Source organism: Psammomys obesus, unplaced genomic scaffold (assembly GCF_907164565.1).
Source record: "Psammomys obesus unplaced genomic scaffold, mPsaObe1.curated_primary_1811, whole genome shotgun sequence".
In the NCBI taxonomy this organism is placed as follows: Eukaryota; Metazoa; Chordata; class Mammalia; order Rodentia; family Muridae; genus Psammomys; species Psammomys obesus.
Genome location: NW_026596466.1, coordinates 952575 through 966856, shown reverse-complemented (window position 1 = coordinate 966856; position 14282 = coordinate 952575). Strand labels below are relative to the sequence as shown.

General features: G+C 45.7%; 1 long non-coding RNA gene across 1 annotated transcript in view; it reads left to right on the top strand.

Moving 5' to 3' along the window:
- LOC129670167 (uncharacterized) overlaps positions 1 to 14039 on the top strand; it is a 45038-nt gene extending 30999 nt beyond the window's left edge. Inside the window, exon 4 of the long non-coding RNA XR_008719132.1 lies at positions 13296 to 14039. This is a non-coding gene — a long non-coding RNA (uncharacterized LOC129670167). The remainder of the gene's footprint in view (positions 1 to 13295) is intronic.
- Positions 14040 to 14282: the final 243 nt, after the last annotated feature.

Below are 14282 nucleotides of genomic sequence, written 5' to 3'. Positions count from 1 at the left end.
GGAAGGAAGGAAGGAAGGAAGGAAGGAAGGAAGGAAGGAAGGAAGGAAGGAATTGAAAAAAGAAAAGAGGTCACAAAGTAGAAGACTGGCAAGATACGTTAGAGAGGGTCACCCAGATGGAATGGTACCCAGCTCTTAAAAATAACAGCTCCAAAGACTGCAGCGGTATATATGTCCATGACATAATTTTAAGTAAAACAAGCTCAACCCACGATGGTCTCTGCCTAGAACTGGGTAAAAATACACCTTCAGATAAACAGAGACCGGAAGGGACACCAAAAAGCACAGATTGTCAGGGACTTTTTTTTTTTTCTGTCTTATTCTTTGCTGTGGTGGTGCCATGAATACAAATTGAGAGGGAACTGTGGTGAAAGAGAATGTGGAGAAAGAGTGTGCCGGGCCTCAGGGGTGAAGGGTTGCCATCAGAAACACCTGCGTTTCTCTGGGCATAGGGTGGGCGCAGAGTGCTGGGCTTTTGGGGTGGGTCAGTGCCAACGTGCATTTCCCAGTGTGAAATGCAGCCTCCCTGATTTCCAGACAAGTGGCGTGTGTGTGTGTGTGTGTGTGTGTGTAGGCCAGAAGACAACCTCAGACACCTTTCTTTTCTTTTTAAATATTCATTTTATTTTACACTTGGAGGGCTGAATATGTGCACCACGTGCATGCAGATGCCCACAGTGGCCAGAAGAGGGCGTCTGATGCCCTGGAGCTGGGATTATAGTTACAGTCCCAAATGGGCGCTGGAAACTGAGCCCATGTTCTCCGCCAGAGCAGAAAGGACTAGCTACTACTGACCATACCTTAAGCTCCTCCCCTTTCCTTAAGACGGTCTCTTGATGGCTGGAACTCACTGAACTGGCTAGATCCTCCTGTCTCTGCCTTCGCAGCACTGGGATTAAAAGCACGCTCTTTTTGTTTTTCCCGATGTGGATTCTAGCGATGGAATTGGGGCCCTCACGTTTGCAACACTCCAGAACTGCGAAGGGCGATCCACATCTGTGAAATAATACAAAGTCTCCGGGGTCCTAGGCTGTCCTCGATCTCACGCTGTAGGGAGGATGCTCCCGACACCTGATCGCTAACGATTGGGGATTGCAGGTGTGCACCACCACGCATAGTCTGTGCACAGCCAGATGAACCTCAGGGCCTCACGAGTGCCAGGCAAGTGTGTCAACTGAGCAGCAGCCCCGTCATGTGGAAGCTCTATCAGCCCAAACTTCAGAACGAGACTGTATTTGGAGGCAGGGCCTTTAGAAGGATAGTGAAGTTAAAAGGAGATGGTAGAGGCAACAGGATGGCTCAGAGGTAAAGGTGCTTGCCACCAAGTCTCCTGGTCTGCATTCGTCTTCAGAACCCACATGGAGGAAGAAAAGAATGGACTCTGGCAGTTTGTCCTCTGACCTCCACACATGCAGCAAGGCACCTGTGTACACGTGCACACACACATGAGCACACACACACACAGATAAATGCAAAGAAACAGTGAGAGCGTCTTGACGGGCCCTGGCTAGTCTGACGGGTGTCTTCCGAAGAGAGACCAGAGAGCTGAAGTGCTGCTCAGGGGTTTAGAACATCAGCTCCTCTCCCAGAGAGCCCAGCACCCTTGATTCCCAACACCCACGTGGCAGCTCGCAACCGGCTGTGACTTCAGGTCCAGGGGATCAGATTCTGTCTTCTGGATTCTGCGGGTACCCTGCACACATGTAACGCACACGTGCATGCAGGCAAAACACATGCATACCTAAAATGATCCAATACATTTTTTTTTAATTCATAAAGAAAGTAAGGACACTGGAACACAGGGTGTGTGCGGCCAGAAGAAAGGCCACGTGAAGATAGAGTGGTAACAAGTGTGCCCATGAGCCAGGGAGAAACCAGCCCTGTCGCTGCCATGTTTTCCAGGACTGAGAGAGGAGAGAGTGCTGTTCTTGAAAATACTCAGTCTCTGGTTGTGAGTGTGCGTGTGTGTGTGTGTGTGTGTGTGCTACTGAGGATTGAACCTAGGGTTTTGTTTTGTGCGTGCTGGATGAGTCCTGGGTGGCAGAGTCTGTGTAGCTACAAAACCACACCAGCCTCATGCCTGTAGGCATCCGCATAGCGCTGGCAAGATTAGACAGTAAACCAGAGCGAGAGGAGCTTGCTCAGACGGGCCCAGCCCGCAGCCCCAGGTCCTCCACGTGAGGACCCAGGGGAGGTGGGTAAATATCTGTTGGCTAAGTGGAAAGGAACAAACCTTCAATTAATGACTCCCCGAGGGTTGTGGGGGGTGAGGGTTGGTGGAGAGATGGCCAGACGGTAAAAATTTCCATCCGCTGTGGCTGTGAGAATCCGCTGGGATATCCCAGCAAGGATGGGGGAATTAACAGATGGCAAGAAATGAAGATAAATAAGCAAGATGGTTTCAGATGATGGTAGGGGAGTGAGAAAGTGGCATCAGGTAACTTGAGAATGAAAGGTCACTTTATAAAGGATGCTGGGTGAGCCACAGGGTTCGTTTGGAGGGAACTGCGTGCCTCCCTTTTTCATTCAGTTCTCAGCATCGCCATCTGCTGGCTAACACCTAACTGCCTCTCTCTCTAGCTCCAGGGGCTCTGACACTCTACTGGGCTCAGAGAGCACCTTCGAGCACATGCACATACCCTGACACACATGTACATAATTAAAATTTGAGTGAAGAAATAATTTAAAAATGAGTGCTGGGGAAAGCTCTTTAAGGAGACGGCATCTGAACTGGGGCATGAAAGGCAGGATAGGACTTTGGAAAGATCTAGAAGATCTACCATATCCCTAGCCCTCCCTTCTAGGGAAGGGAGGGCTAGGGATATGGTACAGTTTGGAGAGTGCTTTCCTGGTATTTATAAAGCTAGATATCCCATGCTGGAGAGACAGCTCAGCAGTTAAGAGCACTGATCTTCCAGAGGTTCAATTCCCAGAAACCATTTTGTGGCTCATGACCATCTATAGTAGGATCTGATACTTTCTTCTATCATGTAGGCACACATGCAAATAGAGTGCTCATGTGTATAAATAAATAAATAAATCTTAACAACAAAAAGCTTGATACCCTGGCACTTGAGAAGTAGAGGCAGATGGATTGGAAAGTCAAGATCCTCCTGGGTAGGGTACATCCTGAGTTTGAGGTCACCTTGGGTTGCATGAGAGAAAAACAAAAACAGAAGCAAACCAAAACAACAATGAAAGAAAGACCTAGAACTTGGTCTCCCAACCTCAGTCATTTCTATGAACACTCTGGACAATGACGGTGCTTTATGGTGAGGTGACCTTCCTGTCCATCACAGCTGGTGACCCACACACTTGGCCTCTGTTTACTAGATATGCTGGAACTCTTCCATCTTCTTCCTGAAGACTGTCTCAACTCCAGTGTCTCCAGATACTGCCTTATGTTCCCTGAGAGACAAAATCAACTTTGGATCCAGAAGAGTGGCACCCAATATGAAGGAACAATGGCTGTAAGGGTGCTAGGGTAAGAAGAAACTTAGCAGCTTTTCGTGGAACAGAAGTTTCCAGAAATAGAAGCTTGAAGATGACAGATGATGGGGGAAGAGTCTAGAGAAGGAAGAGAGGAGATAAATGGAAGAAAGGGGGCCTCCGCCCTTGGCTGTGGAAGGAAGTAGATTCTATTTTACAAATAAGCAGGAGACCCCAGAAGGAAGGAAGTGGGATGTGAGCTGAGAGATCCCTCCAGCTGCTGGGGTGGAAGAGAAGGGACCAACTAGAGATGACAAGAAACTGAGAAAGTGTTTGCCATGAAAACATATAAGAAGCTGAGTTCAGAGCTCCAGTGCCCTTGTAAAAGGCCAGGTGTGACAGTACATGCCAGAAACTCCAGTGCTGAGGGGCAGTGGCAAAAGAACCCCCATGACTTGTTGCTCAGACAGTCTAGCCTAATCAGTGAGGTCTAGGTCCGGAGAGAGAACCAGCCTCAAGTGACTGAGGAAAACACATGACATCATCCTTGGGCCTCTGTGCTCACTACAAATGCGTGTGCACAACACACACACAGACAGAGTATACAGTCTTTCTCGTGCCACTCAGCAAAGGACATTAGAGAGGAAGTGCCTTACAATGGAAATGTTCCCCCGGTACCGTGTCAGGAGGGTAGCAGAGGTACGGGGTTCGCCGGGCCACCCTAAACATGAGGACTTCCGTTAACTTTCTAGAGGACCTCAACTCATTACAAAACAACAAAACAAAACAAAACAAACCTTGGTTTTGATAATTTTAGGATGAGTAGTTTAAAGTAGAATTGGAGTTGTTGGGTGTTTGTTTGTTTGTTTGTTTTTAAAGAAAAAGATCTGAGCCAGGCACAGTGGTACACTCCTGTAATCTCAGCATTTGGGGAGGCAGAAGCAGGTGGATCTCTGTAAATTCAAGGTCAACTGGTCTACAAAACCAGTTTAGGACAGTCAAGGCCACACTGAGAGAAACCCTATCTTGAAAAATCAAAACCACTCCCTCCTCCAAAAAAAAAAAGAAAGGTCTGGAAAGGTGGCTCAGCAGTTAAGAGCACTGGCTGCTCTTGCAGAGGACTTGGGTTTAATTCTCAGCAACCACGTGGTGGCTCACAACCATCTATAAGATCTGGTGTCCTCTTCTGGCATGCAGGCATACATGCAGGCAGAACACTGTCTACATAATAAATACACCTTTAAAAAAAAATCCAGGTGTGGCAGGATCTTATTCTCTCCAAAGTTCTTGGAAACAACACTTTCTATCATGTGACTCCAGATCCCTTGGCACACAGCAATTGAAATGTCTTTCGCCCTCTTCTCATTCCTCTCTAGGTCCCTCCTCTTGTAAGGACATCTGTCACTGTTTGCATTTAGGGCTCAAGCTCAGTATAGAGTGACATTGTCGTTTCCATGCACACATGCCCAGGCCCCACCCCTCCCACAGCGCACCCTCATATAGCACCAGGGATCCAGCTGCCCTGTGTCACTGGCATGGCTGGAGGCAAGCTATTCTAAGGAGAGAGAGACTGGTGTGCCCTTCAGTTGTTACATTACAGAAACAATGGTCTCCAAGGAATTCTCTCCCATCCAGGAGTCTCAAAATGGGAGGGAAAGGCCGAAGCCCCAGGTGCCAGGCAGAGGGCGACCTTGTCTCCTAGGAAGAGGTCTCAGGCAAACCTGACAGTCGGAGCATCTTGCAGAAGGAACGGGAGCTGAGACGGTGGTGGGTCAGTGACGGGCGGGACCACGCCTGCACCACACTTAGCAATGAAGACCTTTTGCCCCCTATTTAAACCTAAACCTCAGGGACTTGGTGGGTGTCACTGGATCTCTTCCCAATGGGTCCACATTGAATAAATCTCCATCCTCTGCTCCTAACTATTGTCTTTCTAATTAGCTTGCTGAGAACAGGTGGCTGAATCTATTCTGAGACTCTTTAGAATACTGTTAGTTACCAGGCTCCTGCTTTGACTCTATAAATCTCTAGTAATACTTGCGCCTGGATTATGCCTTTCCTCACCACTGACTGGGTGTGGGGCTTCCTGCCCCTCCCTTCCAATGTAATGGGAAGTTTCCTGGGCAATCGCAACCTCGCTGTGAGTCCTACCCTTGTCCTAAAGCTCAAATTATTCCATTACATCTACGATTGAAAACCATTATCTCTGTGCCAGAGGCAAAGTAGGAGAATAAGCCCTTGGTCCAGAGCAAGCCGCCCTGAGAAGCGTGGAGAGGCTCTGTTTTTCTGGCTGCCCTTTGTCCTGTACAGAAGCTGAATGAGGAGTGGGAACTGGCTCAACGCAGAAAGAGCTTGCTGTGTAAGCACCAAGACCTGAATGCAGATCCCTTGTGAAGCCACATAAAAGCCGAGTGTGGTGGTAGCCAACAGACCAAACTCAAAACACAAAGTGGAGAGCACCAGAGGGAGGTTCCGGGATTTGATTTCTGACCTCCACGCATACACTGGCAAACATAACCATTCATACATCTGCATGTGTCTGAGTGTTCACGTACACATGTACACAAACACACACTCACACATGAAGACAAAGGACCCTTAGACCCCCTTTCTTTTCTCCCTCCCCCTCCCCTTTTTGTGAGACAAGGTTTCTTTGATCCCTGGCTGTCCTGGAACTCGCTCTACAGACCAGGCTGGCTGGAACTCATGGAGATCCACCTGCCTTTTAGGCCTGACCCTTAGCCCCCTTTCCTGACGAGTGATTTTATGCACCCTTGACTGCTTGGTGTTGTCCTTTTCTGTATGTACACACCCACAGTGTCTGTACCTCTTGGAATGGGAAGTTACATGATAAGTCTTGTTTTAAATTATTTTATTGTTTTATGTGAATGGATGTTTTGCCCATATGTGTGTTCATCACGTGTGCAGGTGTGCACCACTCTTGGAGGCCGTATTCCCTGGGCACCAGATCTGCTGGGACTGGAGGTATGGATGGCTGTAAGCCACTGTATGGGTGCTAGGGATCAAACCCAGGTCCTCTGGAAGATCTACCAGTGCTCTTAGCTGACTGCTGAGCCATCTCTCGAGCTCCACGAAATAAATCTCTAAAGTAAAAGTAAGGTGGAAAGCAACTGTGGAAGATAGCTGGCTTTCACCTTTGGTTTCCATGTGTGCAAGCATAGGCATATGCACAGGTACACACAGAAACATGCTTACAGAAAGATTGCTGTCAGCTGGGCAATAATGGCATATGCTTGTAAATCCTGCCCTTGGAAGACTGAAACAGAAGGGTCTTCAAGGCTCAGCCGGGAACCTGTAATTCCAGGATTTAGGAGGCTGAGCCAGGAGGAATGCTGCAAATGTCATGTCAGTCTGTCTGGGCTAGAGTGAATCCTTGTCTCAGAAAAGAAAAATGTTGATAAATTTTACCTTCTCACTATGTAGAAGCTGGCCTCCAGCTTTTTTTTTTTTGTTAAGACTTACTTATTTATACAGTGTTCTGCTTGCTTGTATGCCTGCACACCAGAAGAGGGCATCAGATTCCATTATAGATGGCTATGAGCCACCATATGGTTGCTGGGGATTGAACACAGGACCTTTGGAAGAACAGCCAATGCTCTTAAGCTCTGAGCCATCTCTCCAGCCCCAAGACCTCCAGCTTTCAATCTTCCTGTTTTAGCTTCCAAAGTGCTGGCACTATAAGTGTGCACCACCACAGCCTGATACATTTATATGAAACAAAGTAAAACAGCCCTTGAAATGTAAACTTGACAGCTGGAGCTCTAGTTGTTATCTTGAACCACCAGGAGAGCACCACACCCGAGGGATGGCAGAGCAGACATCCAGAAGGATTCAGGACATCTGAGGTTGTTCTGCCCAGTTCACGAACCCCAAAAGACCAGGAATAACTAGACTCCGCTGTAAATACATGAGGTTCTTTTTATTACAAATTACATGCTGCAGCTTCGGCTCACACCCCCCACCGCCAAAGCTGTGGGAGCCAAGAGCCCTGTGCCCAGGTTAGTTGGGTGATTGAAAGATTCTGGTCCATCCCAGCATGCCCAAGGCAGGGGCGATTCCTGCCTGGCAAGCATCTATTGGTCAAAATGCTACATTTTGAATTGATTGGCTATAGGAAGGTCCCCAGACCATTAATGACCTGGTGTCCCTTCCTAGGGGGATGGTCCAGTTTCCTAGCAACTGTATCTCTAGTGGGTGGGGAAAGAATGCAGCAAGGTGGTCCTTCCCCTCAGGGCATTACTGGATCTCTCCACCCACCTAGTTCAGGCCTTAATTAATAATAATTAATAATAGCTGATTTTTAATCTTTTGGTCTCTCAAGGTCTGTATGCTGCTAGCCTACCCAACCTGCTCATCAAGGCTTTTAAGTCAGGAAAGGATAGGCTCTCCTATTTAAGACAGTTTTATTTGGCAGGGATGGGGGTGGAGGCTGTTCTGGATCTGCACCGCTGAACTTAAGGCTAACTGACATCAAGTAATCTGGTGAATCAGTCTAAATTCTTAGTTGTAACCACAGAACTAATTTTAACTAGTTTGAGCAGAAAAGTTAAAGAATACAGGGTAATCTGAATCTCTAAAAGGGCTGGAGAATCTGGCTTGGAGTCTACTCAGGAAGAAACAGATCTCAAAGTACATAAAAATTAATTCAACAGAGCCACTGCTGCTGAAGCAAATGGCAGACTGGCTAATTCTTTCTCTCTAGGCATTAGATGTAGTCACAGCCAACCTCTCTCAGTATGGAAATGCCTGGCACTCACCTTTCTTTCTCTCAGCCTCAGAGAGAATCTTGCTACATGGCAAGATTCAAGTTGTGAGGGAGATAGGAAAGATCATCCCTAGCTGCAAGGGAGGCAGGGAAATGATCTCTAGCTGCAAGGAAGGCAAGGAAAATGATTCTCAGCTGCAAGGGAAAAATGATCAGCAGGCTTCATGATATTACTGAGCAGCCAGGTTTCTATGATGTTACTGAGTAGACAGAAAGAATAATCAATGGCTAATATATATGTGTGTGTGTACATACATAATATATGTACCCCAGTATTCCTAACAGTTTTCCAAGCCAGAATTTCAGTTGGCTGTTTGTTGGATGGAGCTTGTGCTTTCTCTCTGTATGGAGTACATCCCACGGGTAAAGATGCAGCAATCAAGCCTGACAGAATGAGTTCAATCCCTAGGACTTACATGGTGGAAGCACTTGCGTGGATGAAATCACGACTTAATCAGCTACACTCTGTAGTCTCTATAGAGCCTATCACTTTGGATATAATGTATCTGGGTAGTCCCTCTTGACATTCTCCAGGCCATTCTAATAACATGCAGCAAATTCCTCCTGACCCAGTATAAATTGTCCCCTGTGACTCTCTCCATAAATTTGTTTTATTTTCTTTTATCACCAAGAGGATAAGTTAAGTAGCTATACCCAACTTTTGCGGCCAGGACAAAAGGACTGGCTTTGTCACAGCAGAGTGTGGATTCAACACAGTTTCTTTATCTATAAAGTGAGGGTTGAGGCAGAATGCGGGTGGTACATGCTTGTAATCTTAACATTTGTAAGGCTGAGATGGGAAGATGGTAAATTCAAGGCCAGTCTGTGCTATGTAGAGTTACAGGCCAGCCTGGGCTACATAGTAAGGCAACTGTCACAAAACAAACAAGTGGAAAACATCTAGTGAGAACTTTGGACTCAATAGTTTCTGAATACTATCTGACTCACACTGATGGCCCAGGGTTTGATGCTGTTGTTTTTTTTTTTTTTTTTGTTTTTTTTTTTTGTTTTGTTTTTTTTTTTAATATCGTAGTAACATTTATTTATTTATTTATTTGCTTATTTATTTATTTAGTATGTGTAATCAAGTGTGCGTGGAGGTCAGAGGATAACTTTTGGAAACTGATTCTCTATTTCTACCATGTAAGTCCTAGGGATTGAACTCATATTGCCAGGCTTGATTGCTTTACCCATAGAATCATCTTGCCAGCTTCCTGTTGTGTTTTTAAGTTTTCTAGAGGTACCTCCAAAAGGCAAATTCTGTTGCTAAGGATTAGGAGTTATGGGACTTTCCTCATAGCCTAGTTTCTACTGTTAAAAATATGTGTTTGGACCAGCACAGTGGCACATGCCTGTAATCCTAGCATTGGGAGAGGCAAAGGCAGCCTAGTCTACAAAGAGAGTCCAAGACAGCCAAGGCTACACAGAGAAACCCTGTCTTGAAACAAACAAACATGTGTGTTTGGAGCTGGACAAATAGCTCAGTGGGAAAAGTATTTGCCTTCCAAGTGTGAGGACCTGAGTTTGATTCCCAGAACTCATGTGAAAAGAGCTGGGTACGGTGGCAAGTGCCTGTCAATGCTGGGAGGTACAGACAAAGGGAGCCCTGGAGCTCTCTGATCTACCAGTTTAGTCAATTTGGTGAGCGCCAGACTACTGAGAGATCCTGTTTCAAAACACAAGGTGAGGGCCAGGACTGTAACTCAGTGTTAGCGTGCCTGCCAAGTATGTCTGAAGCCCTAGGTTCAGTCCCCAACACTGTCCACAAAAGACGAAGAAGAGGAGGAGAAGGAGGAAGAGAAAAAGAAAGAAAAGGAAGCCATTGAGGTTGTCTTAGAAATATTTTTATGACCAGGTGTGGTAACACATGCCTGTAATCCCAGCACTTGGGAAGCTGTGACCAAAAAAAAAAAAAAATATTATGAGTTAAAGCCAGTCTGGGCTACAGTATGAATTCAAGGCTAGCCTGAACTAACAGTAAAACTGTCTAAAAAAAACAAAAAACAAAAAACAAAAACCAAGGTTAATGGCTCTTAAAGGACAATACCTAAGGCTAACCTCTAACCACCACATACATATGATGAACACACACATGTACCTCTGTGACCATGTACTCTCACATGCACGTATCCACCCCCACATGCACTGTTCCAGTTTGGCTTCTGTTGCTGGGATAAACATCATGATCAAAAGTAACTTAGGGAAAGCAAGGGTTTCCTTCAGCTTGTAGTCCTAGGTTCATCACTGAGAGAGATCAGGGCAAGAGCTCAAACAGGAGCTGAATCAGGAACCGTGAAGATACACTGCTTCCTGATCTACTCACCGACTCTCAGGTTAGCTCGGCCAGCCAGGGTGGTGCCGTCCACAGCGGACCGGGCCCTTCTCCATCAACTAGACGGTCTCACTGACGCAGCCACAGGCCTGTGTTCAGCTGAGGTTCACTCTTCCCAGGGACTCTAGGTTTGTGCCAAGTTGACAATAAAAACTAACCAGCACATACATATGCGCACAAACAAATAAAAATTTTAAAAAAGTGGGCTCATGGCTGAAGAGATGGCTCAGTGGACCAGAGCTCCGTTCTCACACCCATGTCACACAACTACAACTGCCTGTAACTTATACCCCCAGGGGTTTGACATCCTCTTCTGGCCTCCTCAGGGACCCTCACTCACACTTGCATGTTCACAGACACACATACACATGAAAATAAAATGTCTGCCTGCTTGGCAGTTTCACTTCCAAGGATATGTCCTCAGTCATTGACAGCAGGGACATAAACAGATATTTTGTACATGGATCCTTAAAGCAGAATGTTATACAAGAGCCAAAAGGTGGAAACACTATAAAGGTCCATGGACAGATGAATGGATAGATGAAACATGACATACCTATATAATGAAATATTATTCAGCCTTGGGAGGACTGAGGTGAGCAAAGTGTTTTGTCTCATGCCTGTAATTCCAGCACTAGGGAGCCTGAGGCAGGAGGACTGCTTCAAGTGTGAGACCAATCTAGTCTACATAGCAAGATCCTGTGTGGGAGTGGGGTCGGGTGGGGAAGTTAGAGACACCATGACCAGAGCATCTATTATAAAAGAAAGCATTTAATTTAGGACCTGCTTACAGTTTCAGAGGGCTAGTCTATTATAATTATGGTGGGGAGCAGGCGGCACACAGGCAGCTATAGTGTGGACAAGCAGCAAAGAGCTCTACATTCTCATCTGTGGGCAGCAGGCAGAGAGAAAAGCACTGCCTGCCCAGGCTTTTGAAACCTCAAAGCCCACCCCCATCAACACACCTTCTCCAACAAAACCACGCCTCCTAGTCCTTCCCAAACAGGTCATCCTATGGAAACCAAGCATGCAAATATACAAACCTGTGGGGGCCATTCTCATTCAGACCACCACAGGGGCTGTGGAGATAGCTCAGAGGGTAAAACATTTAGCTTTGAAAGCCTGAGTTTGATGTCCAGAGCATGCATCATCGAAACCACGCTGACAAACAAAACAAACAAACAAAGAACCCACCTGTGTCATCCTAGCACTCCTATGGACAGATGCTAGGTGGAGACAGAATCGCCTGGAAGCTTCTGAGAAACTACAAGAAAGACCCTTCCTCAGTGATGTGAAAGGTGAGACGCACACAGGGCCTGCAATCACACACACAATTTTGAAAAAGACGGTCCTGTCTTCAAAAAAAAAAACAAAAAAAGGTTCAAGTAGTATAATAGTAATAATAAAATGGGTTTGCTCAGAGCCCCCATATTTTCTAAGCCTATCATATTAGCAGGATTCAAGCCAAGTAAACATCACCCAAACATCCCATCTCTTCAGCAAGTTCACTGATAATCGGAATCAATACAGAGAAAAAGAAGGTTCTCTGTCCCTGACTGTTCTGCTGTGCTCTGCCAGCTGTGGATTTGAGAGCTGGCTAATTGCCTCTGGAGACCTAGATTCCCCTCCCCACCCTCCAGCTGCTGTCCCTGTTAGGTACTCCAGAATTACAGATTTATTTCCCCTCCTCCTACTTTTCCTCCTTTCTTCCCCTCTCCTTCTCTTCTTTCCTTCTTCCTCCTTTCTTTTCTTTCCTTCCCTCCTCCCCTCTATCCCTCCCTCCCTCCCTCTCCCTGGTCCTTCTGTTCTCCCGCTTTTTCTTCCTTTCCCTTCTCTTCCTCCTCTCTCCTTCCTTCTCCTCCTGCTCCCATCCTTTCCTCCTTTCTGTCTCTCTCTCCCTCCATTCTTCTCCCTCTCATCCCTCCTTCCTCATTTTTTCCTTCCTTCTTGCTCTCTTCCTCCCCCTCTCCCCTTTCATTCCTTTTCTTTTTCACGGTCATGGTGTTGGTGATCCAGTGTAAGGCATCATTCATGCTAGGCTGGTGCTCTAGGGTTTGTTTGTTTTTGTTCCATTTTTTGAGATGAGAATTAACTGTATAGTCCAAGTTGGCTTGCTTTTGAATGTGCAATCCTCCTGCCTCAGTCTCCAAACTTCTGGAGACTCTTATCTCCAAAAAAGCCATCTCTGAATCAGAAAACCAGCTACTGATTCACTGTGAAGACAGACACACACGTACCCACCCGAAAATAAAATAGGACACATAGGGCTTCTCCTCTGGACATCTATACCTTGTTCTGGAACAATACTGACGGAACTGAGCTGCTATGAATGATCAGCAGGCACTAGGGATCCTTCAAGTGAAACCAAGAGATTCAGTGGAATGTAGCTAACCATCCCCACCAAAAATAAAAACCCCGGCTTCTCTCAGACGATCCAATTATCTCTCTAAAAAAGGGACTTTTTTTTTCTTTTTTTAACACTTCCCAACAGGCAGCAGATCTAGCAAGTGAGTTCTTGTGAACAGCAGTGAATAATCAGGCGGCTGGGGCCAAGATGTGAAAGAAAACATGGCCTGGCTTGGCTGTGAATTGAGATGGTAAAAATGAATAATATTGTTTTGGTGCCATCTGGATTGGTTTTTGTGATCAAAAGCATACTTTTAAGAATCCAAGTTTTCTAGTCATGAGACTATGCTTGTTGTTGGGGAGGAATTAAAAATGATTTTTTTTTCTCTGTTTTTTTTCCAGCTAAAAACAAAAGGAAGGGGTTGCAGAGATTTGCTTCTCAGGAAAGAGCATGTTCTGCTCTTACGGAGGGCCCCTGTTCAGTTCCCAGCACTCATCAGGGAGCCTTCAACAGCCTGAAGCTCTAGCTCCAGGGGATATGACGCCCTCTTCTGGACTTCACACACACATCCACTTGATTAAAAATAAAATAGGCTGTAAAATATTTGCATACATACACAAACACATGCACAGAGACCCTCCATTTGGCCTATAAAATAATTCAGGTTCCTTAGTAGAAGAATGAAAAAAATAAGGACAAAGTAAAAAAAAAAAAAGAAACACCCATAGTCCTACTATTTAGAACAAAAATCCCTCACTGTTTCGATGATGCTCTTCCACTCCTCATGAATATACATGACATGGACATGAATATGCATATGCGTATGGGCTCGTGCTGTGCTTAACAGGGTGAGGCATTTTCTCCTGTTGACATAGTCATTCCTTGTCTGGTCATATGTCATATTTGCATGATTCTTCTTTTCTGTGTTGGGAGGTTTTTGTTTTTGAGATGGGCCCTATGGAGACTACACTAACCTGGAATTTGCTATGTGGCTGAGGCTAGCCTGGAATTTACAATCCTCTTGCTCCCACCTCCTGAGTGCTGGGATGACAGGCGTGGGCCGCTGTGTTCAACTTAGGTTTTCTGTTTCTCAACCACTGGAGTTAGAAAAACGTCACAAATGTATGCCTGTGTTTTATGTGTGTGTATTCCTAAATGTGTGAGAGAATGAGAGCCAGTGTCTTCCTCAGTTGCTCGCTACCTTCACTTTTTTTTTTTTAATTTTAAGTTTTATTCATTCTACATCCCAGTCTTAGCCCCCTCCCTCCTCTCCTCCCGGTCCTACCTACCTTCATTTTTTTTTTTTAAATGTGCTTATAAATGTTTAAATGTATTTAAAAATGTAAATATGTATTTAAATTTTAAATGTATTTCTAAACATTGAGAGT